Genomic DNA, 25890 nt, shown 5'->3' on the forward strand with positions numbered 1-25890 from the left:
TTAACCCTTAATGAAAGGATATAAGAAATGGGCAATAAAATTTGCTTTTCTCGTGCCTACGCGATTATAATGTACATCGGTATAACTTTGATCTCCACACCTACGCACTTAACACTCAGGTTAAATAGAAATATTCGTCTGTCTATGATCACGTAATTCCTGATGCTGAACCTGTAATGGTAAATTAATCAATGTTAATGTCGACATCGGTGTAATATGTGACATTTGTTATGCAATTAACGGTGTTATTCATATAAGCGAAAAACAATTACGTGAAAATTAGCATAGGTTAATACTGGAACAGGAAGTTAAATGTCTTAATTGTAAAGTAATTTAAACGCCCCAATTAATGCAATAATTGATTTTCAGAGATTAGATCTGACGAGCTTTGGATATCTGCTGATTTTATGATGGTAGTAAATTCGCGAGGGGAAATATTCTAGTGTTTGTCAATTACTTATATCAAGCTTAACAGGTTGTATTACTTGCTATTCTTTCTATTTTGATTAGCGGGTGGTAAGATCATAGAAGTTAACTTGACTATGGTGATAGTGCGAAATTTAATCCTTCCCGAATAATAACACTTATACAGTATGTGGATTCAAACAGAGATATTGTCTATTGATATAACCTGTTATCCTTTTGTCAACATAGCCGTTGAAATCTCAACCGTAAAGAATGGAGAGTTTCATGGTGAATGTCCCCTATATGTATAAGGTTTTCACAATTGTGAATCATTTGGCATTTAATCCTATCTCTTTTAAAATCCCTTCAAAGCAGATATATATATATCGTTTATGGTTCATTCTCTCAATATGTGATATATAGGGACAATGCGTTTTCTTCGTAATTTATGTTACTATTATTTACTGTTGATTCAACACGAATGCTTCTCTTTCATATCACACTTCCTCACACAGTCATACTTCTATAAATATCAGCTTGTGTAAGGCTTAAACATCCCAATGAAGCTAGAACGTGCGGATGTTTTCACCTTCCATAAGAATCACTCACCTCTCAGAAATGGTATTATGATGTTTACCTTTTACTGTCGGGACTATCCATTCGTCAGACCAAATAAAACATCTAAGCTTACCACAATAATACAGTTTGCAAGATTGTGGACATGTGAACGAAATTAATGTGCGTGTCATCAGCCTTACTCAGACTTTTACTATCAATCATGAATGAAATTATGATGTTTTCTTTTCTGACTATCAAAAGGTAATGTCAGCGTTAGATTAAAGCAGAAGTGAAGCGATATCTATATTTTACCCGACAGTAAAACCTTGTCTATACACTTTTTTCCCGTTACTAGCTATTCTTATAAAAAGTCGATTATAGCTATCACTCGTCTGCACACTAAACATATAGGAAGAAAATGAAATTAAGAACAAGAAAATATTACAAAGCGAGTTTTTCTATTGCATTGTAGGTGTTAGCCGTCCCAGAATATAGAAACAATTTCTGGGTTTGAGACAGACAATTTCTGGGTTTGAGACAGACAATTTCTGGGTTTGAGACAGACAATTTCTGGGTTTGAGACAGACAATTTCTGGGTTTGAGACAGACAATTTCTGCGAAAACCTTGATATACCTTACATAGATATATCTCCCATAGGGTTGTTTAGGTCAACCAAGACCATGACTTACCGAATCCTCTCTATTGATAATAAGATTTGTGTACATTGTATCGACTGCATGTGTTCTTTGTGCTCTATAAACACATTAGAGTGTAAGTCACACAACTTCGTCTGTTCCTAGCGCGAGCAGAGACAAATGCTTTTGGAATTAGTTTTAACTCGAAATTCTCCATCCCTTCAGCAGGCCAAACTCATTGTTTGCTAGGTGCAAAAGACAATTAGAGTTACAGATCGTGCTTTCAATGGTTATCTGTATCTGGTATAATACATTGTGTCTGTTTTCTTAACCTTATAGGACATCCCTTCACGTATAAATTCTAGTGAATTTCGTGCACTTCACATGATTGATATAATTGTAATTTGATATTCAGGGTGGCGCTTAATTATATTAATAACTTGACATATATCAAATTAATTTGGTAACTTACATCTATCATGAATTATAACTTTTAAAAATACTCAACATTAAATCTGATGTGTTACGGGTTGTATATGTTTTATTTAATGCATTTGAAGAATGTTTTTCGTTATCAACATAGTAGATGAATAAAAACAAGCATGACTCATTTATTTTACCCCTAGAAAAAGCGAAAATGTTCGGTTGAAAATAACTAACTAATATAAAGAAATATACGCTTTCTACATTCCAAAGAAAAAAGTCGCGATGTTGCAATATTACCTTAAAACTTGCAATAGTTATCAAGAAGTCAACGTGACCGAGGGTGAAGTCCTATAGAACAGAATATGCACATTAATTATATAAGGTTGTATGCATTTGTTTACACGTATAATGTATATGTATTTCATAGCTTTTAATAACTACAGAAGGTGTTGTATGTTGGTCCAGACCAATTTTGATATGAAAATATGTTTTAAAATGCCTGTAACTAACTAAGGGAGAAAAGGCGTGTATGCATTGTGCTTCTACTCCTAGTTAAATAGTCTGATTTCATTAATAAGTTTGAAATGGAATAAACGCTAAATATGAGAACCGTAACGTTCATTTCATTGCTAGAAAATGTATAAAATACATAACAGGTATCGTTTCTAATGATGAAACACCAACGGTTAAGTTTTATTGTGATGTTTACGTTTTACAAAATTATATCATAAATGTAGCTGAGGTTCCCATACACATGATTGTGGTACCGGTACATCATACATACTACATCTCACCATCAAAGAGGCTACATAAACATGATTGTGGTACCGGTACATCATACATACTACATCTCACCATCAAAGAGGCTACATTGGCAGGCAGCGTCTACAGGGTATATACAAACACAGAGTGTGTTAAGTGTCGACAGAGTCAATGTAATAAACTCTAGCCTTTATGGTCAAATAACCAACGAAAATATTCAGTAATATAATAAACGGAATACGGCATTCATATATATACTTGAAACATGGCAAGGTCGAGTAAAGGTCGTACGAGGATTGCATTTTATTTGAAATTAAGTACAACAGTACTTATTTTATAGAGTAAAGGTTTCTTTATATCTAACATTTACGGCTCAAATTGGTAGCATATACATGTAGCAACGTATCAGACAAGAAGAATAGGTAAGACTAATCTATACACTGGTAAAATTCTTAGATGTGTATTGTTTAGTGCTTTTAAATGCAAATTGTTAGCACTTCTACAAATTCTTAAATACTGGTTAACTGACGAACAGGACCTGGTATCCATACCCTTCATACAAGGAAAAAAATCTGAAATAACGAAAACATTGTCAAAACGATGATAATATTCACTCCAGAATATACTTATTGTACCGTGAATAAGACTATCATCAACATTACTGATAATGTCAACACCAAGATGTACAAAATGAAGATACATCAAGTGAGTGCATATTGTTACGTAACATAAGGCAAACACAATCGTTCTTTACTAAATGTTGCAAATAATTGACTTATAACTACCTAGATATTCTATTAAGAAACGACATACACCTACTGCACGACAAAGAAAAAATACATATCTGATGCATAAGTTCATTTCTGATGTATTCTGTGTTTTTGGTAAAAAAAAGTGTTTGACATTCCAACATTCGCCCTACACTAATGGGCTTTGAATCAGTTTTTCATATTTTAGTCTTTGATTGGTGTTTCCTTTAGGGGACCAATTTCCTGTCACGACCACAAATTGACATTTCCTCACAAAACAATAACTGCTCATAGGACGTAACGCTCAGCGCAATAAACGTTTCGCTTTGGGTATTGCTATGTTTTATACATATGTACTTGAAGCTAATTAAAACACTGCTAGATATTAAATGAATAGCATTATCACCTACTGAAACGTTCCATCTTAATGCTGACAAATGGGCTGCACTCTAAGGTATTAAAAGTGTTGAGGCCCTTTGTAGTAGGCACGTAAACATGAAGTTGTCAGCGTAAAAATACATTATCTAACAGTTGGTACGTTTTGTGGAAATTAGGATTTCATTCAAACAGATTTCTGTCGGGTTAAGCCGCAATTAGGAAAGCAATTTTACTGATTAAACATCTTAGTAAACAAAAAATAACCACATTTCTCACACACATATAAAATTAGATTTCTCCCCAAACAAACAACCGTATTGTCTAGCAGAGCGATACCGTAAGATAAATGTAATAGTTTTCCTCGTGGTACAGAGATAAAACAACAGAATCTCACCTCTGAGTCACTACACTCTACTGTATACATATTTCTTTTCGGTTCTTCATTATGTACATGTACATTGTATGTGTTGTCATAACACTAAAATTCCTATTCCAATTTTCTGTACGATGCAAACAGAATTACGTCTGGTTAAGCTAATGTTATAGTTATAAATATCTGAAGTCGAAATGTCGAGTTTCATGTTTGGTCGCGTTCTTACCAGGCGTTTACCGTAAACTAGTATCCATTTCCAGAAAAAATGTATTTCATAATTTCATAGAGAGTATTTCTGGAACCAACATTTCCACACCAGCAAGTAAACGTGATACGATCTCAGACATTTTAATTGAATACACGACCTGTAGAATCCTCACCCTGATGTTCCGATCGCTCATTGTTGATAACGAAAGTGATTTCTATATATATCATGTCTGGAAATTCAAAACAAAAATCTTTTCGTTTCTTATACATTATGAAAAAACAAAAGACTTGGAGTGACGTCTTAAAGTTAATGTGTCCCGTTTCCTGTTAACGATTATGGAATTAACATAATTGTCAGAGTTGTGCATAAACAGTAACACGTAGAAAAATTAGGCCATATCTTAGATGAGTATCCGTATTTAAGATTGTTACACATAAAATATTAACACCATCGTCATTAAATTACAGTCACTAGCTAAACTCACACGAAGTCAGGCAGGCAATGCAAAGTGATGAAGAAAATGCAGATTTCCAATTTACCGAATTCCATTTATTTTCACTTAGAGCCAGCCGACTTTTTTATCTGTGTTTGTCTCGCTCGTGAAGAACATTGTCAAGAATTATAAACGTGATTTCCAACTTTATCAGTAACTACAGAGATGATCCATAGTTACACCCTAAACCATTTCGTGTGCCGTAGCGGATGTTTTGGAGACGATAGATTAAGGAAAAATCAAGAATGAGGGTCATTCCATTTTATCTGTCGAGTTTTAAAAGCTTGCATGATAAATAGATTCGATAGGATCTCGTTACCAATATCTTGGCCAGAACAATCTGACAGCCTTGATCTCGTGACCAGTATCTTAGCCAGAACAATCTGACAGCCTTGCTATATGTGTTACCTTCAAATGTCAGAAGGGATAGTCTTAAATGATAAATACAGTAGACTAAGAGAGTACTGATATTACAAGAAAAAGAATATCTTCCATGGACTCTTTCGTGTGTCTTTGCCTTACAATTTCATGTTTGATTTACTGTATATGAGTTGGAATTCAACAAAATGGCTGTATGTTGACTTTAATAAGATATATCAATAATTCAATCTGGCTTTCAACGAATCATTTCCTTGGCTAAAAAATACGTTATCATAATCCATAACGTACATGTGAAATGACGTCGTCAGTTAAAAACTTGCATCTCATTGGCTATTACAATTGCACAGAGTATTTTAGAGACTATCTCAATTAATTTGGAATTTCATTGGACTAGATTGATTTCTAAGAATTAACTTGAACAGATGTTTATGTTATCGAACTAAAACACAAAAATCAGAGGTCATTCCCAATCTTTGTGTCATAGCTTCATAACAAAAATCTTAATCAATTCTTAATTAAAGCACATCTAAATTTGTTCGTTTTCATTTTTTTCTCGGAAAAGACAATTCAAAATTCGTTCTCATAATATATCATGACTTATATGTACAATTTTATCTTTTTATTCTCCATGGAAAGGAGGAAAACAGAAATTACTTCAGCTTCCTTAAAAAAACCATGGACAAATTGGATTGCTGCCGGAAATTCCTTCCTGTCATCTGCCTCGTATTGGAGCCACATATTCTAGGACTATTTCCCATATCTTTAGGAATGTGCAGGGCAAATATATTGCCTAGCCTTCAAAAACGACTATTCTGAGCGGCAGTCACATCCATAGCTTAACATGCAGCGATAAAAAGTGGTTATCGGCTTCATGGATAATTAACCACAACAGGGGGTTCCGAATGGATCCCGTGGAAGAGGTATAAAAATGGTAATCACAGACATATCTTCCGAAATTGACATAATGCTTATGGAATAAATGTTTAGAAAGAAATAATGCGTCAATAATTTACCTCCGCTCAGGAATATAGGCTGTTTGTGTTACTGTTATGCCATGCATAAAACTGACTTCCATACAAAAACGGATCGGAAAAAGTACGAAAATAAAAATGTAATATGTCTACATCAAATGGGAAGCTAGGACCTCGGAAGTCAATAAGGATACGAAAATCAATAGTCCTACCTGTTATAAACTCCACCAACATTCAATGATTGGAGAAATTTGATTTATAACGTCTCTATCAGGAAAATGAAGTTTGCAGTGTTCAACTGAAGCATGAGTCGAGTCTGAGACCATGTAGATTCATACGACGTCAATACGGTGCTACTATTTTACTGGTGGTGAAATCCAACATGGACGCATTCCATAACTTTGCAAAAACATTTGTATTATTAATTGATGGTTCAGCTGAATGATACAAAATAAAGATAAGTATAAGTTGTACCACCTTGTATTTCTAGCTCAGGAGTCTTCGTTCAATAATGTTATTAATGATATAAGAAGATACATTATTTTTTACAGGAGAATTACCGAAACGTGAAGATAAGTAACACTATTTTCTAAGATTTGCCAAGTTTATTACCAAATCAACATCGTTAGGTGCTTCTCTTGCATAAAACATGGCCCTTGGATGGACATTAATGACCTTGTTTATTGTTTACCTAATCTCCGACCTCACGTAAGGCCAACACCTAAGTTCAATACTAAATCACACAAGTACAACATCAAAAGCATCTTTTTTATATCAGCTTTTTAATCAACTATTCATAATTTGGAATTCTTCCTATTCTGTGTTAAGTACTAGAGGAGAAACTGAGAGTGTAACAACTAAATATGTACACGTCTGTGTTAAGTACTAGAGGAGAAACTGAGAGTGTAACAACTAAATATGTACACGTCTGTGTTAAGTACTAGAGGAGAAACTGAGAGTGTAACAACTAAATATGTACACGTCTGTGTTAAGTACTAGAGGAGAAACTGAGAGTGTAACAACTAAATATGTACACGTCTGTGTTAAGTACTAGACGTCTGAGAGTTAAGTACACGTCTGTGTTAAGTACTAGAGGAGAAACTGAGAGTGTAACAACTAAATATGTACACGTCTGTGTTAAGTACTAGAGGAGAAACTGAGAGTGTAACAACTAAATATGTACACGTCTGTGTTAAGTACTAGAGGAGAAACTGAGAGTGTAACAACTAAATATGTACACGTCTGTGTTAAGTACTAGAGAGGAGAAACTGAGAGTGTAACAACTAAATATGTACACGTCTGTGTTAAGTACTAGAGGAGAAACTGAGAGTGTAACAACTAAATATGTACACGTCTGTGTTAAGTACTAGAGGAGAAACTGAGAGTGTAACATATATGTACACGTCGTGTTAATACTAAGGGAACGAGGTAACACTAAATAGTACACGTCTGTGTTAAGTACTAGAGGAGAAACTGAGAGTGTAACAACTAAATATGTACACGTCTGTGTTAAGTACTAGAGGAGAAACTGAGAGTGTAACAACTAAATATGTACACGTCTGTGTTAAGTACTAGAGGAGAAACTGAGAGTGTAAAACTAAATGTACACGTCTGTGTTAAGTACTAGAGGAGAAACTGAGAGTGTAACAACTAAATATGTACACGTCTGTGTTAAGTACTAGAGGAAACGGGTAACAACTAAATATGTACACGTCTGTGTTAAGTACTAGAGGAGAAACTGAGAGTGTAAACAACTAAATATGTACACGTCTGTGTTAAGTACTAGAGGAGAAACTGAGAGTGTAACAACAAAATATGTACACGTCTGTGTTAAGTACTAGAGGAGAAACTGAGAGTGTAACAACTAAATATGTACACGTCTGTGTTAAGTACTAGAGGAGAAACTGAGAGTGTAACAACTAAATATGTACACGTCTGTGTTAAGTACTAGAGGAGAAACTGAGAGTGTAACAACTAAATATGTACACGTCTGTGTTAAGTACTAGAGGAGAAACTGAGAGTGTAACAACTAAATATGTACACGTCTGTGTTAAGTACTAGAGGAGAAACTGAGAGTGTAACAACTAAATAGGTACACGTCTGTGTTAAGTACTAGAGGAGAAACTGAGAGTGTAACAACTAAATAGGTACACGTCTGTGTGTTAAGTACTAGAGGAGAAACTGAGAGTGTAACAACTAAATAGGTACACGTCTGTGTTAAGTACTAGAGGAGAAACTGAGAGTGTAACAACTAAATAGGTACACGTCTGTGTTAAGTACTAGAGGAGAAACTGAGAGTGTAACAACTAAATAGGTACACGTCTGTGTTAAGTACTAGAGGAGAAACTGAGAGTGTAACAACTAAATATGTACACGTCTGTGTTAAGTACTAGAGGAGAAACTGAGAGTGTAACAACTAAATAGGTACACGTCTGTGTTAAGTACTAGAGGAGAAACTGAGAGTGTAACAACTAAATATGTACACGTCTGTGTTAAGTACTAGAGGAGAAACTGAGAGTGTAACAACTAAATATGTACACGTCTGTGTTAAGTACTAGAGGAGAAACTGAGAGTGTAACAACTAAATATGTACACGTCTGTGTTAAGTACTAGAGGAGAAACTGAGAGTGTAACAACTAAATATGTACACGTCTGTGTTAAGTACTAGAGGAGAAACTGAGAGTGTAACAACTAAATATGTACACGTCTGTGTTAAGTACTAGAGGAGAAACTGAGAGTGTAACAACTAAATATGTACACGAGAAACTGAGAGTGTAACAACTAAATATGTACACGTCTGTGTTAAGTACTAGAGGAGAAACTGAGAGTGTAACAACTAAATATGTACACGTCTGTGTTAAGTACTAGAGGAGAAACTGAGAGTGTAACAACTAAATAGGTTCACGTCGTTAAGTACTAGATGCTGAACACTTTGAAAAAGAAAATGACACTAAAACCTTTTAATTAGGAAAAGTCGATTGAGGGATTAACGTTGCAAAGAACAAGATTAATTAGGCCAGTTTCGTCGTTGAAGCAAAGAGGATATTTCAATCAAATCATCTCTTCCGTTATTCATCTTAACTTGTTACAAGTCTCCATTCAAATGGATTTGTTAAAATCGCCTTTGTCACACAAATACTAAATCCAATAACTACAAATATATAAATCATAAACTATAGAACATAATGTAAACCGGGATACTCCGGAAGTGTGAGCGTTCTCCACTACAAAGACAGAACCCGGTATTTCGAGCTAAGTATAGTTTACAGTCCTCTTATAAAACGCTTACTTTTATAAATTACCTAGTTTATTTACTTTCATATTTCCATGGTTCTTTGATGTTTTATAGAGGTTGGTTAGGTCATGTAATTTCATGCATACCTATGGAAATAATGAAGAATTCAACATCTCCAAATGTTAAATTTCAGTCCAACACTGCATGTACAAAGTCGTGCATGCTGTCGTCACATGTTGCTTCAGCACGTATCCCCTACAACAGAAGAGGCATACACAGAAAGTGTCAAAAAAGTCACAGAACTGGACGTTTAATGAACGCTTACAAACACAACGCCCATACTTTAAACGTCCTTCTGAACAACGCTCCATGTGTTTCCCTGCAGTAACATCGAACGAAAAACAATATCCGCGCAGCTATCAAAACCGCAAATATGTTTGTACGCGTCTTTCAAACAGCTAAAAAAGAAAAGGACGTGCACGAAATTACCTCCAATAAGACAGAAAACATTTTTGATAGAGCACATCATCAATTGGTGAGTATTGGTGGTATACCATACGTACAAATGTAGATAACGTCTGCCTTGTCCATATAATCCCTGCGGCATCGTGACAGCTATAGGCTGTGAAGCTAACTCCAGAAACATCCTTAACAACACTATGTTCATGTTATTCTCCACGTCCACCGCAATAGTGGAAATGAACCCACAGTTCACCAGAACAAAACCTTACCTAACGAAGGACCATGTACAAACGGCTGAAAAAAACACACAATCAAGGGGGAATTATTTCATATAATCTGTAAAACATATTTCAACGTATGCACACCATCCTTGAGTTGCATGAATTAAAATTATGAATTCGGCCTATTTCCATGGTTGTCTGTATTTGAATCATTTAGCAAACACGTTGTTGAGTCATATTTTGGATTCTTCAGACCAAGTATACGCTTGCTTTCCATGCTGTCATAACAACTGATGGACGTAATCTGATTCAAGAAGGAAAAATGTGGAAAAAAACAAAAGAACATTTTTAAATTTGACGTGACGTTTCCATTGTACTTCAATCTTGTTATATTCGTTTAGTATATCAGCACTGTCGAAATGCATATCAATGAAAGTTATAAATAATTTAAAGAATAAAGAAACAAATAAAGCCTTAGGAAAACAGACATCAAGACAGATTTTAGCATAAAACTTTGAGGTTGAAACGTAGAACAATTCAACTGACAGTTTGTACTTTGATGCGATAAGAGTTTGTCTTTGCAATGGTATTACGCACAAAATTGCCTTCGACATTTACAGGAAAGCGTGCTACTTACTGCCAATAGCAGTGTGGAAATAAACTTTTAAATTGCATTACTGCTATGCTTCACACAGTTGCCGTTTTGATTTAAATTTCGCTTGCTTCCCATGTTGCTGCTAATTTGCAAATGTCAGAAAAGAAATTGTTTCAAAGTTAACCCGAGGTTAACACTTCGGCGTAGCACGCTGCTTCCAATCCAAACACTGCGGTGAGTCTGATCCCCTAAACATACAGGCTAATCTCTGTCTTAGAGACGCTTTAATGCTGGATCTACACAGCTTACCATCTAGCGCTTTAATGTGTCAGGTTTGATAATGTTTGCGGTTTTCCAAGCATTAGTATTATTTCTAATAAAAGAAACGATATAACCACATCTCCGGAATTTAAATTCTTGACTTCTGCCTTATTCGATAAACATGGGATCAATGTCATTAGTTCTCTGGTGAAAATCGGAGAGATTCAAAATCTGCCGTAACGTTGGTATGGTGTTAGGGTTTATTCCAAATAGCATTTTCTCTAAAACTAATCATTTATACTAATTGAATTGTCTGGTTTTTGTTCACACTATGGAAAACATTGCATGGAGATACAACTGGGCTGCCTAATGTATGTAATCCAGGAGTCATTCAATAAACTGATTGAAAGAAGATAATATAAATTTAGAGGTTAATGATTGCATTATAGATAAACGCTGAACCTATCTAATATAGACATTACACCGCTATTTAAAAACAACATATGTTTCACCCTATAACAAAACAAGCACAATTCAAAGTGAAGGAAATTATCATTCTTACTTATTTAGATACTCACCAATAATTAAATATTAAAGGTTCGGGTTTTATAAGCTTAACGTCCTATAAACAGATAGGGTAATTAGATTATTAAAGGCTCATCAACATATTCGGACAATCATCTAAGTCAATGAATCAATGAAATGTAACGATAAAGGTGCAACATGCTGAATGTAGTTCATCTAGGCTCGGATGAAGGTACAACATGCTGAATGTAGTTCATCTATGCTCGGATGAACAGCAGGCTCCGTGGTAAATGTACACCAACATATTTCTCATAGCTAAGAATGGTATAAAGCTAATATTATTGGAAAATAGAGAAATGCTGCCTTCGTTCAGAGAAGATATTTTTCGTTGATTTAGGATAATTATTGTATTTAACAGCTTAAAAGGTCCCTAAATCCTTCAAGCTTAAAAAGAAAGAATGAGTTAGATATATTAAGAACCAGAACACCGACTTTGTTATCTCAATAATAGAGATCATCCATTGACAGTTGCTAAATCAAGCTGCCTCATTTGCTTTCTGCACTGTGACTTTTTCCGTTCACAATAATGACACATTTAATTTTATTTATGATGATAACACATTATTACAGGGAACAAAACTGAGTCATGCAAGTATTCATTAAGTGGAAACATCAATCGATGTTGTTGGTTTCACTTTGGATATTGCATATTTAAGAATACAATTTTGAATATTTTACTCATCAAATACTAAATTATCATACTTTCCTGAAAGCGTTTCTGTTTATGATATCAATGATTCTAACAATCTCAATAGTGATTACTTTCTCCTCGTAACAATTTAATTTGTATTTTATCCGAGGTAGAATTTTCAATCATAACATTTTATTACCCTGTGTGTATGTCTAGTAGACTGATAAACAAACTATAATTAACGAATACTTGCAGTACTTGCAGTAAGGTAGACGACAAGTACGCAGATCATTTCTGCCATTGAGTGTCTAAAGAATATACAGGCTAAGTATCAAATTTTCTTGATTGTAATGAATAAGAATATATAATCAAATTAAAAGCTTAAACAAAAAAATAACAGTTCATTTCTAAATAGTTTTGTATCAAAAAAAAGAAACTCATTTACACTATACCCTGTTTATATACATGTATGCATGCATCATACCTGTCATTCCTATCTATCAGATTTAGAGTTACTTCCCTTCGTTTCACTCCCTAACGAAGGGAACTAACTCTGACATATGATTACTGGCATAGTGAAATGAAGGGAAGTAGCTCTGATATTTAAGTTACATACCTGCAATTTAAACTTAGAAGTTCACTTAGCGGAATGGTAGTGTGACACCTAGCGAGAAAGTATCACGTGACCTGTATACCTCGTTCAGACGCCATTGCCGAATATAAACAGACTGTGCCGGAGTTGAGATATATTTATAAACAGATATACACCAGTGTCAACGAGTTGGCAGTCAACACCATGTATGACTCCTTACAAAACTATAGATAGATCTTAAGTTCACTGTGCGTATTAGAAGTAGGAAATGACAGCTGCTGATAGGACACATACATAGTGGGTGTAATTAAATCGTTATCATTTCTTCGTGAATAACATTTACCGTGAAAACAACAAAATGGAAATAACAATTAAATTTTAAGTGTGATAGATGATGTCTACGTCTGATAACGGAATTCATAATTCGCCATAACCATCATTTAAAGACAGAACAATTTGCCTTTAATTTTCAAACATTTTCGTTTCTAGAGATATTAGATATGAACTACATGCACTTTTTGCACTGTAGTCATGTTTGTGTTGCTCCTTACCTTTTAATTTTCATCATAACTATATACATTTTGTATACTCTCAAAAAAATTATATTTATACTCTACAATGAAGCTTCATGTAAAAGACAGAGATTGTAGAATTTTAATCATTCTGTACATCGTTATGAATAATACGAACAAAATTATGATTAAAAACCGTTTTTGAACACCTGCATGAAAGTTGTAACAACATGCAGTGGAATTAAATAGAATTAAAGGAGCAAATACAAATATCAGAACACCTGTGTGGAATAATATAACTAAGTCAGCTAAGTCAGTAAACAAAATAAAAGACAAGAGAATATTGAACGACGCCTTCTCTTAAAACATCGCCGTTTGCCTGGATTGTCTGACAACACGCAATGATGTCATAGAAGCATGCATTGATTCCGTGTGACGTCCTGCGCCGCCAAGGTAATCCGAACATTAACAGTACATTCGGAATACCGTGACGCAGTGAATATCGATGAGTGTAGGCATCAAACCAAGACCTGGTTTATTTGTGGTAAACACACCACGCTTCTATAGGGAATGTTGTGTTTGTTCCTAATTAAAACCTTGGCTGATATTGAGGGTGGTATAAAAGTGTAAATGTGTCGATATTTCCTGGGTTTGGTTTATGTTTGATCTGTACTAAAAGTGTTACGATCTTGGCAGAAGGCGGACATCATTGTCGATTACCAGATATGTATGAAACGTTAAGAAGCAAAGCAGACATATAATGTTTTACACGATGAGCAAAGAGGCTATAACATGGGGTATAAATAGATCGCGCGTGCATTACTTTGTTTCATATGTATGATGATCAATAATGCGCACGTGTTTACGATGCGCTGACACAAGACAAACTGGAAACCAGTCAACACCTGGTGCTCTATGGGAAATACGTAACATGGCATATTCTTATGCTCGTGTTGACGAAAAAACCCTAGTAACTCCGTTTTTACTTTACTTTGTTAAGCTTGTTAACATATGAGTATTTAAACCATCTTTTTGAGTCCTGTTAAAAATAAACAATATCTTTCTGTTGGCTGACCCCCAATAACCCGCATAAACTAACAATTTACGGTGTGCAAACACCATGCTTCCTATATCCCAAAGGAAGAAGCGAAATCTTCATCATGGAAAAAAAATGTTTCAAAACGTTTTATTTATAAATGTATCTAGAATATATTGGGATTTCGGTAAAGTGTTCCTGCAGATTGCACATAACGTATAAATATCATACTACATATCAGTGTGGCGCCAAAGCGTAAATCTAATCTTCAGTAAGCACCTACTAAAACAATAGCTTTCACGTTTATGTTTTGGCCTCTATAGAATCATTGTATCATGGTATGTTTTAAGGGTCACGGTAACTACTATAAGTTATCATCAAACAAACCATGTTTACTCTTTGTACAGTGTAGTCCCAGTAATGTTACGGGTCATTGAGCACATGACGGATGTGACGAATCATCTACGTTTAACGAGGTCAGAACATGAATTTCCTGTGTCCTGATTGGTAAGGACAGTGGCCTTTGGGTCCATGTGTACCAAAGACAGGATGCCAACAGGAGAATTAGTGGCCAGGAGCTATAACGATACAGCAATAACATTACCACTAAAGTATGAGGACTCTCAACTATAACTCACGCGCTTATGTACATGAGTGATTTACTGTCACGTGGTGTATCCCACAACTCACGTGGAATCTCGGTTGAAACTAATAAGAAGGTATTTCACGTGACCTACATCCGTATATCAGGCCAACTTCCGAATTATAACACCACAGTAGGTTGCTCCCGGAAATAATATATCTACATCCGGTATTGGATTGGATATGCATGTCTTTCATTATCGACTTTTAGAGTAAAGCATTCTTGTGTAGGAGGTAACTGCCAAAACTGATTCCACTTAGAGAAATGTTCTATTTGATTGGAAAGAAATAAACCATCAGGGCAATGATATTGATGGCACCAGTAAATCCTACGGACTGATGCAATTATCTTTTGGATAATTATAATTAAGAAAATCGCAAGTGCAGACATATTTGGGAAAGTACATACAATGCCTTAGATTATGATGTATTATAATATGTTGGAGGATTGAAAAACAAAGTTATTTTATCTTTGAAAAAGGATGCTATCAGATCCTTAGATTTTTGTCCCAACATTATAATACTTTTTGTTTTAGGTTAATGTATTCTGTGTGTTATTGTTTCATCTCCTTTGAAATATGTATTGTTTCAAAATTCGTGTACCTAAATGAAATTTCAATATTATATTTGATACATAAAAGAAAAAATACTGTTTACTGGCCTTGATATAAGAATAATGAATAAGGATATCAGAAGTATAGCTTCCACAAAATTTGTTTATGAACAATCTTGCAAAAGTAATTGCAAATATAACAATGAAAAATGTGATTTCTATAGTAAGAAAATTACGACAGACCCCGACTATATATTATCTACATTACAAACTCACTTTGAACCTAGTCGTTATTGTGGATTTCGCTCGCGAAAGAAGACCTCGAAAATAAACCGCCGCGAAATGAATTCAAACACAAGTAAGGTCGTAATATAGTCCAATGAGCGAAATTATATCGTCGTGAATAAGTTGAGATTCATGCTTCACATACCAATATCAATACTTTTGCAAGAACGGGGTATGTTGGGATCAGGCCAACTAAAAGTTGATCACTAAAGCCAGACATGAAGATGTTTTAAGTTTGTCATGTGATCTTTAAAATATGGCGGATAAATACAATACAAAGCAATATCTCTGTTGTCATCAGTTGGTCATGGTCGTCTTCCTCCATCAACGAAAATATATATATATATGATAAAGTTTCATTAAGCACAACACAGCCAAATGATAAGAAAGTAAACAGTGTTGCAACAGTAGACTGCCTTTAAAAGATATCGGAGATAAGAAACCTGGTACAATACTGCCAGGGGACCTATTTCTTCTAATATTGCGACCAGGGTTTAAAACATGCTATTTTGTCATGGGTTCTCAAATCTTCATTGATGATACAAGCTTCCCCTAAGAGTCCAAAAGTAATTTGGACACAAAACATGTAATCAGTATAAAAATCTCAGGATTCAGATTACACGTAAACCACCATGTAGGGCTCTGTAGATTGAGATTTGCGTATTATAAGAAAACCTATCAATAAAATTGTCTTCTCATGTCTGCAGTACGTCTTAGAATATATTCTCATCAACGCTTAAAGCACTCCAAATTCCCATTACATTACGCCATTTAAAACCCATGAGCCATTTATCAAAGAACTTACGAAACCATTGCCCAACACTTTTAAAATTCTGTTGGTAATGTACCGGTTTAGACCAAATTAGTTCCATAAATACTCCAGGAAAAAATCAGGATTCTATTTCGAAAGTGATTTTTGAAAATAAGGCCGTTCCAATGTAGCAGTAGTTGGTGATTTACCAGTTGATATTCGAAAACACGGTGATTTAGACTGACTTTCATAGGCGCTAGATGTACAAAGTGGTTAAAATGCTCTGTGATCCTGACATTGTCTCGAAGAAAAAGGATGTGAATTCTGCACAGATATTGCAAGGCACCGAACACTTTATGAAGATATACTGAAAATGATATTGGCTTTGTTTGATATAGGTTTGTATAACATGAAACGAAGATTGGTGCTGAGCCGTAAAGTTTGCTACATGCATTACAAAAACAATTACGAAACAAGTTATATCAAACTCTAAACTAGCTAAATGTCGTGGAATGCCTCTCATCGGCGTGCGCATCATATATATCACTTCCGGTATATACATTGTATCACGGTTCACTAAGGTAACACGCTATACGCCCCCACTTAAAGTGAACAGTCGGGCAAGGATGCCTAAAGTCGGTAAAAATGGTGTGAATGTATCCAGTATAATTTCTTATGAAATAGAAAAATAAAATCTCTCGTCAAAATCTGTCTGCGTACGAAGAAATTAATTTAAAGTATAGGAATCCTAAAACGTCCTCCCGGCTGACTATTTCCGTGGTTACATTTCCACGCAGCCTCGCTTTCAATGCTTTCAACTTTTCTTTATTTCAATGGTCAGAACTGGAAAACGTAAGCAGAACTTGACCGTCGTGAGAACTTTTGGAAGGCCAATGAACGCATTTAGACTGATTTTCTTTGCCAGACTATTCACTTTAAATCTTTGTGTAGATAACTGGGGAAATGATGAGCCATTATGACATTCACAAAATATATTTCATGTTGTCCACAGCATATAAAAGGTATACTTCCTTAATTAAAAACTATGTATATAATGAATACTCTTGATGTTTCCTTGATATTCGTTCATCTGTTACAAGAATGAATGAAATCGTTAAAAAAGGGAAAAGGAGTTAAAATTAATTGGAGGACGATTTATAATTTTGAAAATATTAGATAGTCCACAGATAAATAGAACCGCTTGAAATAACAATACAATGACGTCCCGCTCGACGAATCCATTTTTACCGGATAATCTGAAAAGTATTACAAATACATGTATGTTTACTGTGTGTATACTCTTTACTCATAAGGAAGATATTAGGCTTTGTCTGTTACTCAATCCATTTGACTGCAACATCATGTCAATTAAATTTGTTGAGGTGAAATGTTTAACCTGTAAAGTATGCGGAGAGAGCGCTTATTTGTTTTAGAAGTACAATGAGCCAGAAGAGATAGAAGTACATATAAAAACACAATGCAGGGACTATTCCCATCTCAATTGAAATAGTTGACAGTTTTGAGTTTGAATTGTTGTATTTGTATTTAAGGTTTTGAAGTACGCATTGCTGGCTAATTAAGAAAAGTACCCATGTCAACATTTTACCTTTTCGACATTATGGAGAACAATTTATCAAGTCAGGAATCGAAACATTGTAAATGTTTTACTGTGCATACAGAAAAAAACCACTATTACTTTTGTACAGAAGAACTGATAAGCTATTGTACTAATGTACTAATGTACTATATATGCTGTCATATATATAAAGCAAACACAGATCTTGAACTTGATTGTCCAAGACGATTCTATTTACCAGTGATGCGACCATTCACCTTAACCAGCTGTGCAGCTTACGTAGATTGTCATGGTAATATACTCCAACCCTTTTCCGCGTGCCCCCTCCCCGGCACGTGAGGGCGCGTGCTAAGAATACCCCTGCTAATTTATGTAGTGCTGTTCTAACATTGTTCCTTTCAGGTGATGTTTTATTATGGCCAATGTCGGATTCGATTATTATCTTCTAAATACACATTGTTGTGAACGATCCTACGTGAGAAAATGTCACACGTACACACTATAGAACGGACGATAAATAACATCTTTTTTCATTGATGGAAATTGCGGGGAATGTGTTGGTGCATTGCAATGATAAGTATATCTATTGTTTATTAAGTTCTTGTGTACCTTTGTTACATTCTTCTTTGTATTCTTTCAGTGCAATACATACACGGACAAACAAATTGCAGACATTAGAACATCAGAACATCACATTCTGTTGTTTAGCATTTGCTCGCACGTGATGGGATCGTGCATCAGGTAAATTCTGGTCATTGTTCAATGTCACTTCCTACATGATTAAAACAAAAATAATCTATTTCTGTAAAAACGATCTTTATCTTTCAAGGCCGACGAGTCATGGCTTTAAACATACAAAAGAACATCATACGCCTACATCTACTACACTGTCTGCATAGAGTATAAGTGATGTTCATTTGGAGGATGTATATCGGGGAGGGGGTCTAACAAACAATGAAGTGGGTACAATCATGGCATTATCTGTAGACAGGGATGGTTGTGGCCCAATATTGGCTTCAAAGACCAACACAAACCATATATCATCGGAATGTATATCGCTGGCAGGAATGTTTTTTCGCCAATAATGTCAGCCGGTGTAGGAAAAGAATTGTACAACTACGTGAAGGAAACTGCAACAGACACTATATAATACACAGCGATAGACATGGTTAACAACTGCAAAAGCTGGGCAATAAAAAGAACAACAAGCAAAACACATGTTGGTTTCTAAGATAGCAGATTTACGGCTGAACATCATAAGATTAACACTTACCGTAATCATTTGATATTATACATAAATTCATATTTTGCAAAATACTACTAAAATAATTATTCGTAAGGAACTGTATGGGACCTCTTCAATTTGGCTTCATTCCCTCCTAAATAAACCTATTGTTTATAAAAGATTTCGCAACATGTGGACAATAGGTATATGCCGGTCAATGACACAGAGAATGGGAGTAAATGCTGTTCTTGACCGTCTACAAACTGATAATACCCTATCTACATAGCGCATTACAAACAGCAGCCAATACATCAGTGGAGGAACGGAAAAGAATTCTGATAACAATCTACAAAACCTGGTTTATGATGAGAGAGAACGTAAGATTGATACACAAAGCTGACGAATATGAGGACAGATTCGTCTGTAGTTGGGACTGCTACAGCCCTTATCTTATTTGTATCTGTACAGAGGCATGTCTACCGGCCACTCACGTGCATTCTGCTGTAGGATAAGCCTATCAATTAGTACATACATTCCTACATTGTTTTTTTTTCGCCCTCCATAATTACGCGACTGGGCGCTTCTACAGCAGATAGCTAGCAACCATACAACCTAAACTTATACCGATAGTACAATAGAAAATACAAATCGGGTTGCATGATTCATTGTGGTCTTACATTAAAACCAAAGAAAAAAAAGAGCACGCATGTAAATAAAATCACAAATTAATTCCTATAGTAGTTCAGGAACTGTGCGGTTATATTCTAGTTTTACCACGTGACGGGGGAATTCTTTCAGACATGACAAGTATTCATATTGCTGATTGCTACAAACATAAATCATTATTGGGACAGCGAACAAGCTGAAATATACCATCTTCATCATTTGACTGGTATCAATGTAGACGTTAAATACAGGTCCACTGTCTGAACGCATGCGCTAGCTTTTCACATATTACCTACATTACAAGTGCACATGCTCTGGTATGGCATATTTGTCATCAGATAGATTGTACATACACTATAACAATAGTAAAGAACTTTTACACAGAATTAAAGGTTTACGTGACGCCGATTAAGACTCATCAACACATAACTAATACAAAACAATGGTGCATGTTTATACGTCCAGGGATGTGTTAGGACAATAAAATGTTTCGGACAAAAAAAAACCCGATGAGCATGTTAACAAGATAAGAAATATCAGGAAATACATGACTGTTACGTTGTTAACATTGATACTTGCGAGATCTCAAAATACACTGGTTTAATATGTTCTTAATCAGCATGACATTCATGATAATGACTGACAGCCTGTTTAAAATTTTAACTTAGATAAGCAAACAAAAGTTAATTGCTTTTATAAACATGTACCGGCAACAGCTGTTACGTCGTAATCACTGTACCAGAACGATCCAACACTCATTAAGATTTATATGCAAAAACGTACTATCAAACACAGGTTATACTCCCTACCTTCATTAAGACACCAGGACGTCGGAAGTCAGATGACGCTAAACCACACACTTTGACGCTTGTTGATGTAAACGACAAGCAAACAGTCCTCTCACATGCAAACGTGTTTGTGTTCCAGACTTGTATTTCATTTCATCTTCTCCAGAACTCTTAATCGTATTTGTATCATCTGCGTTCATTGATACTATAAACATGCACTGCTTCGCTATTGTAAACTTTCGTGAATAATTCAACAATTACCGTAAGCCTGCTGAAACCGAAACGTCTCACTACAATGGCGAGAAGAAGGGGATTCATCCGATACACTATGTGGCTATTGAATTGTATCTCCGACCTTCATGCAATGGAATTACCAAATGAGAAGGTTAATTTTATTTCTCACCAACCCTTTATACGGAGTAATCGGTATTGATCCTACAATTCCTGTTCCGTTTGCATCAGGTTGTAAGCGACAAACACCCATGAATATAAAATACGTTTGGCCCATGTTGAGTAAAACTATTTTCCCCCGAAACTACATAAGACTAACCCGACCATATCGATCTATGGTAAAACTTTACCAGTTTTACCTTCAGTTACTACTTTGAAATTATGTTTAGCTTCATGAATAAAACAATACGCGGGTCATGATAGACCAACGGCCCGGCATAGCCTTCCAGTGCTAATTGTAAAACGTTCCCGGGAGGTTAGTGTTTATAACATTGCCTGGAGTATCCTTCAATGGATTAAAACACGTTTGAGTCCTGCAGAACAATATGTAAATTTTGGAGATATATCCTATACATATTTTCAATACAAAAATTACTATTGAAATATAATTTCCTTGAAATATGTATTGCAATGCAGTTCATGGTAACATTATAGAACTGCATGATTATTTTTTATGAAAGTCATTAGTCCACGGTTGAGTAACTTCCAGTAATGTGATATGCTCCGTCAGTTATGTTAAAAGCTCCCATGGTGCCTACTAATATGTGTTTTGTTTACTTAAATTAGGTTTGTGTGCTGTAAATACCCTGACGATGCGTTGAGTGATGAAACTTTAATGTTGTAAGGAAATTATCAGAGAAATAATTCATAAAAACAGGATACTACAGTAAACCTTTAATGATTTGTGTATAAATAAATGTACTAAACTAGAGGTACTAACATATATTAGTATCAAATGTGTTCGTTAGGTATTGATTTCACGTATGTACATTATATTTTGTACCGTCAAACCTGTCTTTAAAAAACCACCCGAACCAAGAAAAACGGTTTATTGCCATGTGATGATGCACATGTCAAATTGTGCTGAAATTGATTATTTCGAACCCTGAGAAAGTGATCTTATTAAACAATTGGTCTTCATACAGTTTCAGACAGGTTTGACCGTAAATAGCATTGATATTGTGAAAATAACAGCTTCAAATATGTTAATTATATAGGTACTTACGTTAGATCCTTCATGAGATTTTACTCCGAAATGAACCCCTCGAACTATCAGGAATTCACAGAAACATAGATAATTCAATAATCGTTTGCCAATGTTTTTCTTTCTGTAGAAAACGGGTCTTTTTCTTGATACGTGCAATGCTTTCCTGTAGACAATTAAAGAAGTAATTTGGTTCCTACGCGGTCAGCCAGAATTAGACGTGTTGATGTGGTTATCTCTGTCGTAATGGTGTAATCGTTGTAATGTTAACTTAATGCATTGTCTTCCTTAACACTGATCCAAACTTTAACATTTTTCCAAAGGTGATTAAGAGGACTTTAGTTTCTTTCTAACTGTATACTGAATCATCTAAAATGGTCTTAGGATATACTAATAATACTATCTCTAATTGCAATAATTATTTATAGAACTACATGTACAAACAACTGTAATAACTTTAAACAATAAATATCCAAGTCCATTCATTCAAGGATATTTCATTTCATTTTTTATATTTCGAATCAGTTAAGTATTTTGTTCTGTATTCTGTAAAAGTGAATATTTTTGAGTTTCAATATTTTCGCTAAGTCAGTTTGTAGTACCAGAATCCCATAATATTCTAGATGCCCCGACGAGTGCAGCTGTCTTTAAATTTAAATAGATAGTTTGCTTAACTTGCTTTTATCTACACGAAATCACCTAATCTGACAATAGAGTTAGCATCGCTGCCACACACGTTTGGAATAAGGATAACCCCGTACAGGAGAAGAGGAGTTAGAGTGGGTTATTGTGACTTTGGCTGCTGGGTCGATGTCAGACTTAGCGGGTGAGATGTGTGTTTCTGGTTAATTCGCCATATCCATTACTCAGGCACAGTGAGGCCGATTGCTACAGTTAATGATTTTAACTTATGTCCAGGACACAATTATCAGCTTCAATGATGTTCTCGTGGTGTTAGAATTTCCATTGCGGTTAGCGTTATCGAAATTTTGTTATTTTTTCTCTCACTTTCTTAGTCACGACCTCCAAGAAAAACCTACTGTAAACAAATCTGTTTTTGCGGCCTGTTATTTCGTGATTTCATTTCGATCTCAAAACACGAGGACATTGATCTTACGTGGCTTTACAGTACGTTCTCTCCACATGCATTTATCGTAGAATATTGGCATTATAAAACTTATTTTCGCAGGCGTTAAGAAATTGCGAAAATAAATCATAACGAAAATGTTTCGAAAACAGGAAAAGTAGAACTCGAGAAGTCTCGATCGCAATGTCCAAACGTCTTAAAAATAAGTGTTATGTATAAAATCGCGAAAATAAGTTCCCGCAAAATTCATTGGTTAACAGAGCTCTATTCTTGACTAACAACAGCTGTTATCAAATAAAACACCTTATTGATATAGCATACTATGTATCATTCCAGTTAATTGGGTAATAATACATACAATATATACAGTGTCATACCAAACCATTTCAACCCAGGCATGCAGTTGTTTCTGCTTTCTACAGTTTACTGCAGAAAATATTCATATATGTTTAATGATTGTGCAATTGGCGATCGAAATTTGCTGAATTATGAAAATACACATCCATATCGATTTTTTTGAGCTGACGTACTGTCGATGTTTATGTCGATGACTACTTTTATCATCACAGAAGAAATGATATCGGCACGTACTTAACTAGTATGTGTACATTATACTGTCATCATGCAGAGCATATTCATGTACATGGATGTAGAATAGCTGTTCAATTTTCGATCGAAATTTGTTGAATTAGAAATACACAATAAAATTGTACTGACAATGATATATCTATAAATAACAACTGTTTTCGCTAGTAATTAAGGAAGAAGTGATGTCGACACTTACTAACCGATGTATATATAACTGGCATATGTCTTCGACATTGTTCCTTGTAAATAACAACATGGTGCCATACTTCATTAGTTTCGTACTAATCAGAGAACCCCTACACAACCAGGAAGCTCCACTTTTAAGTATATCCTCTATCACATGACTACTGCGTGGGCTCTAACTGTCAAGCTAATGGCAGCGACAGTAAAACGTAAACACGGAAGGGTAATCAAATTAGCGAAATCACGGGTAATAAAGAGTTTTGGAGGGTAATGTCTGGAGAAGATAAGAGGAGAGATGATGGTATTAGTAGGCATATAGGTAAGATAATCAACATAAGGTATGAATTTAGAGGTCAGTCAGCGCCAATAGATCATTAAACTTGTCATAAATCGCACTGGTATGCCGTGCATCACTACAAAACATAAGTCGTTACTGGAACTAAAATTAGTTTCTTCAAAAAGGTCAAGGTCAAACGGTTACATGTGTGTAACCTTTTTATACTCTATAGGGAATTACGAGATGTTTCCTTTTTCAAGTCCGCACACTCTTATCAAACGAGTAAAAATTATTATTTGGGTTTTAGACCTTGGAAATCCTCTTTGACTACAAACGTGTGAGAATTTCCCTTGGACCATTAGACGTGATGGTCGCTTCCACATTTACAGGTTGTAATGATATTAGCAGATGAAGGTGGTTTAATTCCGTTTGGAACATAGGATCAGACATGATACCATGATTATAAACCGAAAAACATCAGGATACGTATACAGTGTTGTGTACAAGGAGTTTTTGTATTCATTTAGGTTAATCCCTGAATCAGTACTTATATATCTTTGTCTACCAATAACAGAAAACAAATACTGTTCTGCAATTTGTAGCTGTAACAAACATCTGAATAAATATGCATGAACACTTAAGTTGGAGACAATATTAAAATATTGTTGTATCTCCCATTATGCTGTCTTTTCATGTTTCAAAGTTATTTCCCTTGGGGAAATAATTAAAATTGACGTAATTCTTTTGTGAGCGACAATCAAGCACAATTTTCTTTAACTAATTCTTAGTAAACATACAGTTTGATGTAAGACATGGAGTATTTCACTATAAGAGGAAGTTCCGTTCCGTGCTAATGCTCTAGTCAGTCACATGATCTGTACTTGGTACATAACTATAACAGTTCATTTTATATTACACAAACCACACATTAAAACATTTCAACACAGATAAAGTACAAACGGATGAGAGAGAATGACACTTCTAGTACAGAGGACATTCCATCTATCCTGTAATACTCTATAGAGCTATACGTACTGAAATATTACTCTTAGCTGTATCATGAACTTTAAAACACCAAAAGCAGAGACTATTACTAAAATTTAGCCTTAAAGTATGTACTATTGTCTCACAGTGTTCTATACCAGCATTACAAGAAAATGTTAATGAGTCATAAATGGTCATAATGAACGTTAAACAAAGTGTAAAACTACTTATTTTATGGGTTTGTTTGTCGGTCTTTGACTTTATATTTAGTAGAATTTATTATTCAACTCTACTGCCTTAACAAGAAATGCACAACACCGCAAATCTTCTTTTCTTTTCGTCATATTCAACATCATGATTTTGTAAAGAAAAAAAAAGTT

The 25890-nt window shown here is 34.9% G+C and overlaps 1 protein-coding gene across 2 annotated transcripts in view; it reads right to left on the minus strand.

Moving 5' to 3' along the window:
- The window catches only part of LOC138335044 (5-hydroxytryptamine receptor 4-like), a 122111-nt gene that overhangs the window by 32231 nt on the left and 63990 nt on the right, over positions 1–25890 (minus strand). The gene's annotated exons all lie outside the window — the stretch shown is intronic.

The sequence above is a fragment of the Argopecten irradians genome, chromosome 11 (genome assembly GCF_041381155.1).
Source record: "Argopecten irradians isolate NY chromosome 11, Ai_NY, whole genome shotgun sequence".
NCBI lineage: Eukaryota > Metazoa > Mollusca > Bivalvia > Pectinida > Pectinidae > Argopecten > Argopecten irradians.